At 46.0% G+C, this 16,064-nt stretch overlaps 1 long non-coding RNA gene across 1 annotated transcript; it reads right to left on the bottom strand.

Annotated features, from left to right (window-relative positions):
- Nucleotides 1-1,780: 1,780 nt before the first annotated feature.
- Nucleotides 1,781-6,959, bottom strand: LOC147994939 (uncharacterized). Its single transcript, XR_015686057.1, has 3 exons — nt 6,819-6,959; nt 2,887-2,994; nt 1,781-2,180 (listed from the first exon to the last, which is right to left on the bottom strand). It is a non-coding gene; the product is annotated as an uncharacterized LOC147994939 (long non-coding RNA).
- Between the last annotated feature and the right edge of the window lie 9,105 nt (nt 6,960-16,064).

Genomic DNA, 16,064 nt, shown 5'->3' on the forward strand with positions numbered 1-16,064 from the left:
CTCGTTTTAGCCCTTAAGCCCAAGGGCAAGGCTGTCATAGTTACTCCACAGATGAGGCCATGGGCTCTGCACAAGAGGACTTGCTAGGCCTCAAATTCACACCTGGTAAAGCCCAGATCCAAACAGAAAGAAACCTTGCTCTCTCCACTACACCCATGGTCCCAGGACCCCAAGCCATGCTCCACAAAGGATGCCTCTGTCCTCAGCCCAAGCCTCTGCTCTAGACAGGTCTGTTCTAAAGCACCCACAGTCTCAGTCCCTTCTCCCTCTATTCCCATCTGGATATCCTGAGGCTCCCCATCCATGGGCCTGTATGGACCACCCTGAGCAGGTAGCACAGGTGGGCACTTCTGTTCCCATAGCTACGTCCATTGATTAGGTAGTTCACTCTGCTTTGTAGAGTTTGCTGTGACTTAAGATGGTGACAGCAGATCTAGAGAGGTGGCTGTGTGATTAAGAGCGCTTGCTCCTCCTCCAGAGGCCTCAAATTTGGTTCCCAGCACCCATATCAGGCTGCTCACAGTGCCTGTAACTCCAGCTGCAGGGGAGCTGACAGCTTTTCCTGGCCTCTGTGGGTACCTGCGTTCATGTGCCTGTACCCACACATAGGATTTAAAAATAACAAGCTATCTAAAGGTGGTAACAGGAACAGCTTCCTCCTCATGTTTCTTCTGTTTCCTTCATGTTTCTGATGGATACAGAAGGGGTACAGAGCGCCCCCTACTGACTGAAAATACAGAAGGTAAAGGGGCATGTCCAATGCAAGGGAGGAGCCAGAGTCTACAGGCTTCTTACTGCAACCTTTGATTAAAATATTTGTTTAAAGCAGGGCACAGGCAGTTGTTCATGAATCCGGAAACCATAAGGTATGTCTAGACTTGGGCCTCAGGGCCACCTGCGACTGGAACTCACATAACTGAAAAAATCAGTATAAACAACCCGAAATAGAAACTAGTTAGTGAGCGATTAAATATACAGCTAAGTCTAATGCCTCATTTACAAACCAAAGGCAAACATTTTCAGAGTAGTTCTTAGAATAAACATAAATGGTAACTTGGAGGAGAACAGAGGTAAAACACGCTAAATTTCTCATTGAGAAAGGCTCAACATATTAATTCAGCTTTTCGACTGTTAGAAAAGCATTGGGCTAACTCATCTTAAGTTATAAATTTAGAAGGTACCAACTTTTAGTCCATGATAATTGTTAGCTTAGACATGACCTAAAGATATAAAGTCGATCTTTTCTAAAAGGCTATATAGCTTCCAATCACAAAAGAAAAATTACCATAAAAATGAAGCAGTGTGCTGGGGATGCGTGCGACTCCGTTGGTGAAATGCTTGCCAGGTGAGCATTAGGACCTGAACTCAACACCACCGCACATTAAAAGCCAAGGGTGACTGCGCATCTGACCCAGGGCTGGGAGGTGGAGGCAGGCTCCTCTGGTGTCACTGGGCCACCGAGCTTCCAATCAGTGAGAGACACTGTCTCAGAAAGATGGAGCCTGACCAAAGAAGAAACCCAGGGCCAGCTGCTGCCCTCCCTGCATGAGAATGTATACACATCCCACACACATCTACACACATGCGCACAACATATGTACAACACACACATACATGCACACGGGCACATACTCAGTCATACACACATGCACATATACACACACATACACACAGGTACATACACACATGCATGCACACCAGCACACATGTGCACACACATATGCACAAACACACAAACCTCCGGAATGTAGGTAGAGAACAAAGAAGACACGGGACAATTTCTTTTCTTTTCTTTTCTTTTCTTTTTTTTGTCTGAAAATTTTACTGTTTAATAAAGCAAGTCTCCAAGACTGCTTGGTAATGCACACTTTGTAAAGGTGGCTACATTCATACACAGATCTTTATTGTTGGGTTCATGACATTGACAACACAGAGTACAAAGTGCAAAGAACTCATCAGAGAATGTGGAAGTACAACGAATGGACAAACCACAGTCTCGCGGACACGGGACAATTTCTTTTTGGGAATAAAGACAGGAAGAAGAGCGGAGTGACGTCTTTAAAGGACTGGAGAAAAGCCACCAACCCAGATGTTTGTGGCAGTGTAGGCGCTCTCAGAATGAAGGGGAGGCCCAGAGGCTCAGTGGGCAGAGGCTGAGACTGGTGAAATGAGTTCTACCCCTGGGACCACATGGTGAGGAGAGAACAGACTTTGAGGCAAGATGTCCTCTGGCATCCATGTGTACACTGTAGCACTCCCACCCACAAAATAAATTTTAAAAAAGTTAATGGATTTTTTTTTTTTTTTTAGTAATGAAGGTAAACTAAACGGGAATGTGAAGAAAAAAGAGAAATCACAACTTTAGATGAGAGGTTTCATGTTTCTTTATCTCAAGTAAATAAAATTATTCATAAATATATACATACATGTGTATGTGTGGATAGAGCAGGTTTGACTAACAATAAAACACATTGGCTTAATGGATATGCAAATAGTCTATAAACCAGAATGTACATTTCTTTCAAATGACTGTGGAATAGTTTTAAAAGACAGAAGGAGAGAGAGGGGGGGAGGGAGGGAGGGAGAGAGAGAGAGAGAGGAAGAAGAGAAGAGAAGAGAAGAAAAGAGATTAAAAAAGGAAACAGGAAAATGAAAGGACCAGTCAATTCACTACCACTCCTCAACATCTCCACCAGATGGCAGCAGCTCCTTGCCTTCTGTTTTTTGTTGGTTTTTGTTTTGTTTTGTTTTGTTTTTGATTTTCCTTTTTACTCAGTAGCTTCCAGCTAAGCTCTCTCTTTTTTTTCCTCACTAGCAAAAGGACTAACTGGGCTTCCTCATTCTTGTCAGAACAAATCTGAGCACCCCACACTACCTGGTACCCACCTGAGGGTAGCCACCCCAATGGCTTCAGCTCGCTCTAGACAGGGTGCAGGGTGTCTCTGGTATGGGATGAGCCTTTAGGTCACCTGGGTTGGGCCTTAGCTTCTTCATCTGTACAACAGAAAAACAATACCTGGGGTAATCAGAACATGGGGGACCCTGGGCAGAGACCCTACGCTGCCCAAAGCCTTGGAGGAGGCCAGGTCAGGAGAAGGCAAGAGTCTTTCCGAAGCTTGACCACACACTTGCATGGGAAGTGCTTTGTTGTAAGGAGGGAAGAAGACAATGTCGGCCCCTGCCCTATCTGATGTAGGACAGATCAATCGGCTGAGAAAGCTCAGAGCCTGGTGATTAAATTGATCTGCATATACCAGGAGTCAGCACAATGATACTAAAAGCAGCAGTGGACCTGGATCCTGGTCACAGTCTTCATGGCGAGCCATCTAGATCTTCCCAGGGCTGGCTGAGGGTGGGTGACTGCACAAGTGAGAAGCAGTGCTGATCCCGACTGTGTTGTCACCGTCCTTCTCTTGCTCCTTCCTAGAGAGCCACAACAGTGCTGGTCATGTCAGCCAGGGTGACACAATTGTTGGATACACTTTTTCTCCCCACAGATTGCATTTGAGAATACTATTTATGATGGTCCCCGCCTCGTGTAGGTTGGGCATGCCCCGGACACTGTGGTTGCTTCTGGGAGCCTGTTGGAGATCACTGTGGCAGTTTTTGTCTCTCCCACTGTGTGTAGAGGGGTGTGCTGGCATGGCCTCTTACTTTGGCCTCCTGCAGACTTCCTTTCCTATCTGTGAATATCACCCAGACCAACCACTGTCTTCCCTGTAAAACAAAGCTAGCAATGGTTCCCATCTCATCGGGATTCTGCTACATGGAACACGCCGGGCTATTCTGAGCCCACGGAATACAGGGGAAGAGGAAAATCTGTGTTAGTTATTGTTATTATCATACCGCAAGCACCCCTGGGCGTATATCAACAAAGGCTTAAAAGGAAAACGGAGTCTGGGACCCCTGCTGAGCATTAAATTGAATCTGTCCAAGCCTGGCTCTGGCCCTGCGTAATCTGTGCAAGCCTGGCTCCGGCCCTGCGTAATCTGTGCAAGCCTGGCTCCGGCCCTGCGTAATCTGTGCAAACCTGGCTCCGGCCCTGCGTAATCTGTGCAAGCCTGGCTCCGGCCCTGCGTAATCTGTGCAAGCCTGGCTCCGGCCCTGCGGATTAACCACAAAAGGACTTTTGAAAATTCTTGCTTTCCATCTGCATCTCCCACCAGCTACACAGAATGCTCAACAGACAGCAGTTCGTCTTGCAGAAAATTGACATAATGGGTAAAATTTACAGGTACCTCTCAGGCCCTTTGCCACCGTGTATGGGGGAAGCACTCATGTCCTTTGAGGACTCACTGCACTGCCTCCAGGGGGCGCACTCATCCACCAATGCAGAAATACCGGCAAAGGACTGTTTCCACTCACCTCTCCCGGGACAAACCTTGCAAGGGTATCTTTTGGATCTGGCCTTAACTACCTAGTCATCCCCATGCTGGTCTCAGAACACCATGCTGGGTCCTAAATGTCCCATTAACCTATCCTTTGCCTGATCCACCAGTACAACAGTTTCTTTTGGATCTGCCTCTTCCTTGGAATGAGTGAGGAAGCTCCAAGAACAAGTTCATTCACAGGCTGACCTGCAGAGTGATGCCTGCCGCAGGTTACTGTCAATCTTTCTAATAGCAAATTAAAAAGACTTCCCGTCCTAGTTTTCCTCTCCTGAATAATAGCCCTCGAGCCAAGGTAGTAGCTACAAGCAACACATGCAGAATAATATTTTTGAGTGACTGTCATTGCCCTTGACCAGACTGAGGTTAGAACAAGTTGGATTTCCAGACAGGTCTCAGAAGCCACTGTGGGGGTTTCAAAAAGATAGCATTTTAACCTAGGATGAACTATGGTGTTCCTCCTATGCTATCAAGGCTCCAGAAATCTTGACTGAGCCTGAGCAAGCACCAGTGACCAGGGAGAGGGGCCTATGGTGACATGGCCTGAGGGCTGGCCAGGAAGGTAGGACGGCTTCCAGGGACAGAAATTTTGTTGTTGTCCCCATACCACCTTACATTCTACTTCTGTGTGAGGGAACTCTCCGAGGGACTCCTGAAATCTGTGGCATTAGATGTTTTTACAAGTTCAGGAGCTCTGGCTAGCAGCCTGAAGGCCAAGCAGCTTCCCTCCTACCCCACAATGCCAAGCAGCTGGCTTGCAAAAATGGGAGCAGAGTCTTCCTGAGGCAGACGCAACCCTCATGCCACATCTTCAACATCTGGCACCTTACAGCACTATTTATTACTGTTTATGCCCATTTGTCTTTTTAAAAAATTCTATTTTATTCATGTGTGTTCATGGCACATGTGTGTCTGAGTGTGTGCTGGTGTGTGTGCCTGTACATTCCTGGAGGCTGGAAGAGACATCTGTGAGTTCCTAGGACATCGCCTGCCTGTCCCTGTGAGGCCTGGCTGGGCTCTCTAAACCTCAGCTAGGCTGGAAGCCAGTGAACCCCAGCTATCCTCTGGCTCTACTCAGAGCGGGGGTTCGGGCTTCTGGGGGATGCCTAGCTTGTTATGTAGGTGCTGGGATCTGAACCCCAATCTTCACGATTGCAGAGCAAGAGACCTTAACTGCTGAACTGTTTCTCCAGCCCTCACTTCTCCCATTTAAAAAAAAAAAAACTTACTGCACTTTCTTTACTTGGGGCAGGGAGCATGTGCCTCGGTATGTGTGGAGGTCAGAGAGGACAGCCTGCTGACTCTCTCCTTTCACCCTGTGGGTCCTGGAGATAAGACTCGGGTCGTTAGACGTGGAGGCAAAGCGCCTGTACCCACTGGGCCATCTTGCCAGCCTGACTTCTGTCATTTTTCACATAGTGAATTCAGAGTAAGGGTCCATCATAAGAACCACACAGACAGGGTTGAGGGTGGACCCATGACATTCCTGGTTTTAGGTCAGTGTTGGTTCTTAGGGAGCTGAGATGTCCTGCTAGGGTAACAAGCACAGTTCCTCCTTCCAGGGCAGGAAGATGTAATTAGTGTGTCTAGGAGAATCTAGATACTTGGATGAAAGGAGGCTCAGGCTGTCATTACAAGCCTTCCCCTTATCATGGCTTTTAAAGCCTATTTTGGTAAGACATGATGGTGGCTGCCTTCACCTTGGGGAGCCCCTTGTGCTTCCTGGTAGACTTTGGGGGGATGTCTCTAGGAGGAGGCCAGCTGTCTGAATACATTCTGGGAAGTTCTGGTGAGTCTAGACTCCTCCAAGACTTCCTTGATCAAATCTGTCTTAGGTGCCCTCTATTGCTTGTTCCTTGAGAATAAAGACTCCCAGGCAAGGTGACACCAGATAGCACACAGGGAGTGAACCATTGTTTTTGGAAGAACTGGTGTATCTTGTCACAACTGAGAAGAGAACTGAGAGCTGGGGTGGGGGTGGGGTGGAGGAGTGGGGGAGTTGGGGAGGGGAGTGGGGGAGGATGTCAAGACAAACTTCTCTCTCACAATTACAGGGCACAGTGAGTCACTAAGGAATGATTCACAATTATCCCAATGGCTTTCAAATACCCAGGGCCAAGGTGACCTCCTGCTCTTATCCCTAAAGCCTCTGGGCTCAAAAACAAACAAACAGAAAACCCAAAACAAACAAACAACAACCACAACAAGAAACCCCAGCACATTCCCGTCTAGAAGACCGTGTCATCCAAACACTGTCTCTTTCTTCTGTGGCAGGAAAGACATCCATGACTATGAGTGCCTATCTCTGAGTCACTGTGGGCTGGAGTGGGTCAGCAAGAGGAGGGGAGTCAGTCATTGGGTTTCAGGGAAAAGCTAGACCCAGCCTGATAGACAGAAACTGAGCACCCTGGGCCAACCGTAGCCCCCAACCTTCTAGTCATGGTGAGAGCTCTGGGGTACGAAGGAAGCTGAGGTGTGAGAAGAGCTTCACAAACACAAGGTCTTCTCAGGTGATGAGTGTGGCTACCCAGAATGCACTCTGACTCTTTCAGCGGCAGGGTGGGTGTGGCTACCCAGAATGCACTCTGACTCTTTCAGCGGCAGGGTGGGTGTGGCTACCCAGAATGCACTCTGACTCTTTCTGCGGCAGGGTGGGTGTAGCTACACAGAAGGGCACTACGACTCTGTGTTCTCAAAGGTGATGAACACTGCCACCCAAAATGCCCTTGTCTGTGCCTTTTCTTTTCTTCTTTTTTTTTTTTTTTGGTTCTTTTTTTCGGAGCTGGGGACCGAACCCAGGGCCTTGCGCTTCCTAGGTAAGCGCTCTAACCACTGAGCTAAATCCCCAGCCCCGTCTGTGCCTTTTCAACAGTGGGATGTAGACTGACACCCAGAATTCTCAGCAATGTATCTGTTCTTATGCCAATTTTAAAATTCCATCTCCATTCACTATGTATCATTTATTCCATTCATTTGACTCTCAATGAAATCTGTGTTTTAAGGCTATTTTTTTAGTTTCATGTATATGTGTGAGTGCCCTCGCGCACACACACACACACCCCTCCATACACTGTGCAAGTGCTAGCTTCCATTTTGGAGTCCCCCGAGTGACACAGATGAAATAAAGCGGGACCCTCTCCCTCTCATCCATCCATGTGTGGATGGTTCTAAGGGCACGGGAACAATGTGTACATCCAGTTAATAGCTGTAGGATGCATCCTGTGCCGGGGTTGGAGTAGGAATCCCCTCTCAGGGAGGGGTCTTCATATCTCAAAGGCAAGATGGATATAGCCGGAAGCCTGGGCTAACTGGTCTCTGTCTGGCCTCCCAGAGCAGATTTCAAGACCACCTTTGGACTGAGAGCCAGACTTCAAAGTCTACAGGTATCTTACAAAGTCAAAAAAGAAATCCTTCCTGCTTTCTGTTTCTTTGTATTGCATTTCCCAGAAGATTTCTTCCAATGTAGTTTCAATGTAATGAACAATTACAACGGTTGGGTGTCTTGAGTGTTCCCCAGAGGCCCATGCAGAATAGCCCATGGTGCCATTGCACAGTGGTAGCACCTCTAAGTGGGGGCTCATTAGAGAAAGTTACATCATTGGGGCGTGTTGTTGACAGAGATACTGGTACCCAGGCCATCCTCTTCCTGTCTCTGCTTTGGACCATCGTGAAGTAAATACCTTGTCCTTTGCTGCCCTGCACTCTCACCATGATGTACTGTGACACCAACCATCCGAAGCAACGTGGACGAGCAAACATGACTCGGAAGCTGACACAGGAAGCTTCTTCCCTTAAGTTCATTATCTTGGGTGTTTTGTCAATACAGCAGAAAGCTGACTAATGCCATTGACCTTTAAGACGTCGTCTAACTTGCATTTAAATGCTTTCTACTTGCTTATCATTTGTTTGCCCCAATGTTTAGCTAGTACAGGTCATATATATACTAGTATACAATATAATGGCATGCTTTAATACCTCTATAGAAAACTAGAGGCTAGCTTATGAAGAGTTGCCTGTGTTTTCTGAGCCATACATTGGGCCAAGGTCATCATAAAAGGCAGCACAGCCTCAGAAGTAGATACTAAACACCCTCTCCTTAGAGGAAATTAATCTTTTAATCCTTTCTATAATTTTTGTTTTATTGGGGCACATTGTTTCAAACATCAAATTGATTTGATAGAATAAAATACTGCTTTCTTCCCACCTCTCCCAACTCTGCATGTACCTGGTCCTAGTGATTGCCACTGTGAACTGTTGTCTTCATGAGACTACACATCTCTGTGTTTCTAGCTTGTGTGTTGTACTTGAGCCACACAGACTTCCTGTGGTGATAGATGAGAATCTGTCTCTCTTCCACCACTTTCCTGTCCCCTCCCCTCCATATAATTATTATAGTCCTAGGCCAAATCAGTTTATGTTGTCATGCCTGGACAAATATTACTCAGAACCAAGCCTTGCCAAATGGTGAGGTTTCCTTCTTTACCTTTTGTTTTTATCTATAGTTAATAATTGCCTTCTTTTTATTGACTTTTTTTTGTACTTATTTTTACCTTCTAGAAGTTACTCAGGATGATTTTCTGTAAAAACAAAACAAAACAAAAAACACTATAAGAAACATGAACCTTTCCTCTTTATAATCTCCCCCAGGTATTTCGCTATAGTGTTTGAAAGCTGATTGACACAACCTGTGGGTCTCTACTGTTGCTACTGAAAAACCCAAAGCAAATCAAATTCATCTTTTTTTATCCAATATGCTTTCTCTCTGAAATTGTCCTGTTGCCCTCACAGTTCTGAAAATGTATAATAGGGTACTTTCATCAATTTAATCAATTTGCTGAGTCCCAGAAGACCCTTTGAGTCTGAAGAGCCATATCCTGTGGTTCTGGGAAATTCTTTTAAGCTGTCGTTGATGGCTTGTTCTTGTCAACCTCTTCTGCTCTTTTTTAAATTGCTTCTGGTTATATTTTGGATCTCTGAATTCTTCTAGTTACCCTCCGAAGTTTGTACATTATCTCTCTTGCTTTCTGTTTCTTTTTATTGTATTTCTCAGATTTCATCCAATGTAGCTTCAAGTGTTTCTATTGAGTTCTCATTTCTGACATCATATTTTAATTTTATTAAATGCACACTTTCACACACACTAAAAATGAAAATAAAATTTTCTGTACAAAATATTCAGCATTGTCCAGACTTCGAATTTTTATTTTCCACTCCCCATTCAATGTTTTGTAGCTTTTGTATCTTCTTATTCATCCCCTGCCTGTGAGTATATTTTTAATCTTCTATACATTGAGACATTAGATATATTCAGCCAGGCACCTTAATTATTGATTATGATCCAAGTAGTCATCCACCCACGATCTTAACTCCTTCAGTCCCCATGCCAATCACAGGAGGAAAGTGTCAGTGTGATTCATCAGGGAAGCTAAGGAATGCAGAGGAAATACACCTCATACAAGGTCTCCCATCGAGGAAGGAAGGAGAAACCATTGAGGGTGAGACCTAGAATTTAGCCCCATGCCTGCCGTCTATACCATCTAGGAGGTGTTACAATCCTTTCTTTTCATCTAAAGTTTGGTTACCGAAGACAAAGAACAGGAAAGGATTCCCTCACCTTTCATCTAGTCAATACCAATGTTTAACAGAGCTGCTGTGTATCAGGCTCTGCCCAATTCCCATCCAGCCCTCAGCATTCTTAAGTGGTAGTTACTAATGGTCTGGCAAGATGGCTCAATGGAGAAAGGTGCTTGCCACCAAGCCTAACAGCGTGAGTTCAATCCCTAATACCCACCTGGTGAGTAGAGAGGACAGACTCTCAAAAACTGTTTTCTGACCTCTGCGTTCATGCTGTGGTGCACATCCCCTCACTCCACATCACACATGATAAATAAAAACTGTTTAAAATGGGCATATTACAACTGAGGCTCAGAAGCCTTAAGGAATTTGCCCAAGGTTCATGTGACTTCAAAGCCAGGGAGATGGTAAGCTATGCTTGGAATTTGGGGGACTGTCTGTGGGAAGGTAGAACAAAGTGGGCCTCCACTCCCTGTCCAAATACTTAGCAACGTAAACATTTTGTGACTCTTCACTCTAGTTGTCATCTTCAGGGATCCATGTTGGAGGAATCTCCTTTCTCTGTGTCTGTATAGATAATCTTCTCTTTAGATTTTACCATTTTACCATTTTAATTTAGTGCTGGTATTCCCTTGTGTTAATCTGTCACCCTCACTAATTTTCTAGTAGTGTCTACTTTTCTTCACTTCAGTTATGTCTTTTTAAAAGTTCTGTATGTGTGTCTGTGTGTGTATGTGTAGGTTTGTGCCTGTGTGTGAGTATGTGTGTGTGTGACTTAATGCCATGTGTGTGCAAGTGCTCTTGGAGGCCAGAAGAGGGTGTTGGATCCCCTGGAGAAAGAGTGAAGATAGCTGTGAGCTCCCCAACATAAGTTCTGGGAAACAAACTTGGGTCCTCCCCAAGAGCACCGGCTGCATTCATTCAGTCACTGGCTGGGAGTTGCTATGAAACAAATGTGTTGATGGGTTTTGGGAACAAAGTTGGGCCCCTGTTCCATCACACTGTCTGTGATCAAAGATCCAAAGAGTGCTTCTCATAGGAGCCACACTCTCTCTATTCTATTACAGGTGTGCATAGACATATAGATACTCATATAATAAATAAAAATAAAATTTAAATCCATTGTCTTCTAGAATCCAGTTTCTGATGAGAGATCTGATATCAATCTGACTTCTGAGTTTCAAAGAATGTGTCTGTAGTTCTGTCTCTATTTCTATCTTTTTTTAAAAATCCATATCTCTGCTTTTAGTTATACTCTACCTTGGAACTGTAGAAATGTGTTAAGGATGTGTATGACTGACAGTGCTATATGAACTTCATGTGTGTGAGGTGTATGCATGTGAGGGCATGTGTGTGTGTAGGTGACAGATGTGTAAGTGACACATGTGGAAGCCAGAGGACAACACTGAGGGTGGCTGCTTTATCATTCTTCACATCACCCCCTTGAGACAAGGCCTCTCACCCAACTTGGAGCTTTCCGCCCTTTGGCTCAGTGAGCAAGAAACAAGCCTCCAAGATTTTCCAGCTTCCACCTCCCCCAACAGTGGGTATAGGTGTGTGTGTGCCCACACTCTGCGTGGTTCTTGGGAATGCAAACTCCAGTCTTTGTGTTTATGTTTCAGACGCCCTTACCCTCTTATCTCCTGAGCCACCTCCCCAGCCTGGGCTTTTTAAGTTGGAAAAGGACTTTCCATCCCCAGGAAAGTGTTTTCAATCCTGCATCTGATGCTCTTCCTGTTTCCTTGCTGGGGAACATCTTAGATAACTGACTTTCTGACTGATCCTTGAGCTGCTCATCTGTTGCTGATGGTCCCCCCTGGGCCTTGTGTTCTGGAATATCCTTTGACTTAATCTGTTAGCTGTTCTTTGAATCTTTCTTAGTAATTTCCTTGTTGTCCCGTCTATGGAGGCTCAGGTCTTGTTTTTGTTCATATCTTCGCAACATCTCAGAAAGATCCTAATTAAAGACTTGGGTTTCAGGTGTTTTTGCTTCTGTGTTGAGACAACTCTCCCAGGAGCTGTTTGCAACCTCTTTCGTTTCACTCACGGGATGTTTGACTCCTCCCTGGGGATTGTCCCATCATCCTTAATGACAGAGAATGGTTTTGGTCTTCTTCCAGAGCCATCACGGGGTTCCCTCCCAGGGCGTATCTGTTTTTCTCCCCCAGGCTCTCTTGGGGTGGGTATGCTGGCCAGAGGCCTGCAATGCTGCGAAGTAGCTCTTGGGAACTCGCACATAGATTGTCAGCTTGAGGTTGGGGCTCCCCACGTGTGTACACAGACCTTTCCTCCCCAAGGGCCCTTCCTCTGGAAATCCTCTTGGCCTCAGATGTAAGTTCAGCATCTCATGAGGAGGGCCTTGGTGTGCAGGGGAAGACCTGGGCTTCCTGTAGACAAGTTTCTAGTGACAGTGCAAAGGGGAGGGAACTTTGGATTAATCGCTTCAATCAGACTCTTTCTTATACCTGTTCTCCTTCCTCCCTACCAACTGTGACAGTGGCTTGAGACAGGGGCAGGGGGGTGGGGGTGGCTGGAGTCAGGGGAGGGGGGACTGGCTTCCTCCTTTGCTGTGGCTTTCTCCTGCATATTCTGGGATATTTTGTTTCTCCCTGTTTACTCATCTAACATGTGGGGGGTGGAGGAGAGGTTGCTCACCCATGCATGCTCACCCATGTATGCTCACCCATGCATGCTCACCCATGCATGCTCACCCATGTATGCTCACCCATGCATGCTCACCCATGCATGCTCACCCATGCATGCTCACCCATGTATGTACACATGGAGGCTACAAGTTGACATTGAAAGTCTACCTCTCACTTTTCATCTTATTTTGGAGAACGTGGTCTCTCACTGAGCCTGGCGCTCACTGATTGGCTACTTTGGCCAGCCAACAAGTTTCTGAGATCCACCCATCTCCAACGTTTTAGAACTTGGGTTACAAACACATGCTACCACACCTGGTTTTCATCCAGAATAAAATAATGCCCCAGGTTCTGGGATCTGAGCCTGGGTCTTCACCCACTGAGCCACCTTCTCAGCTCCCTACTCACTGACCATCTGACACCTTCTCTTACTCTCTAATAAATATTTTGAGGACTGGAAAGATGGCTCAGCAGTTAAGAGCACTGGCTGCTCTTCCAGAGTTCAATTCCCAGCCGCTGGCTCACAACCATCTGTAATGGAATCCGATGCCCTCTTATGGTGTATCTGAGGATAGCTACAGTGTACTCACATGCATAAAATAAATAAATCTTTTTTTTTTTTAAAGAAATATCTTGAAAGCGGGCACGAAAGCACATATCTCTTATCTCAGCACTCGGGAGGTGGAGGCAAGGGGGAGCGAGAGTTCAAGATCATCTTTAGGTTCATAGCAAGTCCAGGGCTTACCTAAGCTTCATGAGTCACTGTCTGAAAAAACAAAACAAAACAAAAACAAACAAACAAAAAACTGAGATAAAGGAAAACCAGCCAAAAGAAATGCATTGAACGTTCTCCCCTACCAAGGACCTCTTTCCCAGCTCTTCTGTGGTACAAGTTTATCTTTGCTGTGATTTTTCTGGAATCCAGTCTGACACATTGAACTGATAGCCAGCTCCATCCACAAGCACAGATAGAGTAAGAATCCTGCAGCATCTCATGCCTCACACCCCATAAACACTGTTTCCTCCATCCTCTCATCTGACACCATGTAGCTCACATATTAGGAGTCTTCATGCTCTGGAACACTGGTTTCAGACTGGCCTTCCCTCTGCATTCATCGAATCTCACATCATCAGACTGTGCCCCTCCATCCCTCTGTGGCATGATCTCCCACCTGAGCTGATCACTCCATCACTGCAAGACCTTAGCTGCCAGGTCTCACCGTCTCCAGCACCCCGTAACTCGGGACTTCACCTTGTCTTTTCCTGTGATCATGGCCTTCATGGTTAATCATTTCTGGGGCCATACCCTTGGCCTTGTCATTACCAACAGTACCAATTTCAAGTACTCCTTCCTACCACCCTTGTAAATAATCACCTTGCCTCTGGGACCCAAACACTAGCAGTTCTGACCAGCTCTTCCAGTCCATTGGCTCTACAACATTCCTGCAGCTTTTGTTCTCACTTTGTGTCTTATCTGGGGCATTGGTGACTTTCCTAAGTACTGTGACCAAACACCTGGCCCAACAATACTGCTGGGAAGAGTTTGTCTCGGTTCATGATGTGAGGGACACAGTCTACCATGCAGGGCAAGGCACGGCAGCAGGGGATCCATGATAGTGTGGGGCTGTGGCAGGGACTTTCCCCCACTCCTCTGCAGAATAGAAAGTAGGGATCAGACGGAGCAGGACGTAGAAACTGAGCAAGAAGTGGACTATAGACCTCAAGGCCCACTCACCGGTGACCATCCAGCAAGGCTTGTATAGTTTCCTTGACCTTCCAAAACAGCTCCGCCAGCAGCTGGAGATCCAATGTTCAGGTGTATGAGCCTGCGAGAGACATGGCAAAATCAAAACCTAACAGTGTAAAGTCCATGACCCTATCTTACAACTTGCTTTGAATGCCCTCATTCTCTTTCTCTCTTCATCACCAGAAAGGGGAAAACCAAAACCAAAACCCACCTAGTTCAATTGTTCGTCTCACACAAAAATATTTGAGCAGGGAGGCTCTAGGTGTGAGAGCACACCAACGGAATGTCGCGGATCTGATGCTTACCTTTGTTGGTTTGGTCCACAGCTGGCGTGTGACAGCAGCACCTCAGTGTTTCTTGAACACTCAAAAGAGTCAGGTGTGCGTTCTCCAGGTTCTGTGCTAATGAGGTCAAGGTGACAGCTCCTGCTCATCAGGTCTATCTGTCACTAAGGAAAGTGGGCTGTAAAGACTCTGCCTGGATCTGCCTGGTTCTCCTTCAGTGTTGGCGCTCTCAGGAGCATAGTGTCGGGTGCATGGACGTTCAGTGGTTTTTTCTGTCTGGAGCTGAACACTGTGTAAGTCCGGCTCAGGATTATCTGCTTTGTGCATCTCTTTTTGTCCTTTTACCTGTCCCATTGTATACGATCATTTTTTAAAAGTGGGTTTCTTTGGAGCTGGAAAGGTGGTTCCAGGATTAAGGGGGCTCTGCTCTTGAAGAGATCCCAAGTTCCCAACATTCACATCTTGTGACTAACAGGTTCCAGTGGATCTGATATCCTCTTGTGGCCTCCATGGCCACCTGTATACACCACACACACACACACACACACACACACACACACACACACACACACAAACAAATCTCTTTAAAAATGGAACAAGTAGGTTTCTTGTTGAGTGGCACACAGTTGATAATGTATTTTATTTGTAATGTTTGAGAAGATATCTAGTGTTTGTGTGCATGTGTACGGTGCACTCGTGCCCAGAGGCCAGAGGAGGGAATCAGGTGTCTTGCTCTACCACTCTTTTACCTTATGTCCCCACTTCACCCCCATTTTGCAAGGTCACTTTTTTCTGAATTCTGGGTCAGGCACTTTCTTCCGGGACTTGAACGGTGCCAAGTCACTGCCTCCCATGTGAATGGCTCAAGAAGAGAGTCCTCTGTGGCTCTTTCCAGATCCCTCTGCTGTGATGCCCCCTGCCCTGCCTTCCTCCCTAACAGCTCCCTTTAAGGTTTAATCTCGGTTTTATCAGTTAGGCCTGCTAAGATCTGGTAGTTAATTTAATTTAATTTAATTTTTGGTTTTGTTTTTTCTCTTGGGCTTGTTCATATTTAGATAGTGGTTTATCATTTGGGGGTTTCTAAAATATTTGGACGTATACTTTGATATATTATTTTATAATTTTATTATTCTATAATATACATTTATAATTTATTATTATTTTTATGGAACTCTTGACCTCCATCTCTGAAAATATTTCCCCTGTCCAGTTCTTCCTGTTCACCTATAACCTTTTCCACCCCTGCACCACCAGGGGGCGTTTCTCCAGCTCCCCTCTTCCGTGAGAGCCTGTGGGGAAAGCCTGAGAGTGCCCTGCCCCTGGTGTCAGACCCCTGCTCTCCCAGATCCAAGCCCACAGTGGCTGCTGGCAGTCGGTTATGCATTTTGCCAGTTTCTTCTTAACCACTTGCACCTGCCATTTTGTC

This window comes from Rattus norvegicus, chromosome 4, assembly GCF_021556685.1.
Source record: "Rattus norvegicus strain SHRSP/BbbUtx chromosome 4, alternate assembly SHRSP_T2T, whole genome shotgun sequence".
NCBI lineage: Eukaryota > Metazoa > Chordata > Mammalia > Rodentia > Muridae > Rattus > Rattus norvegicus.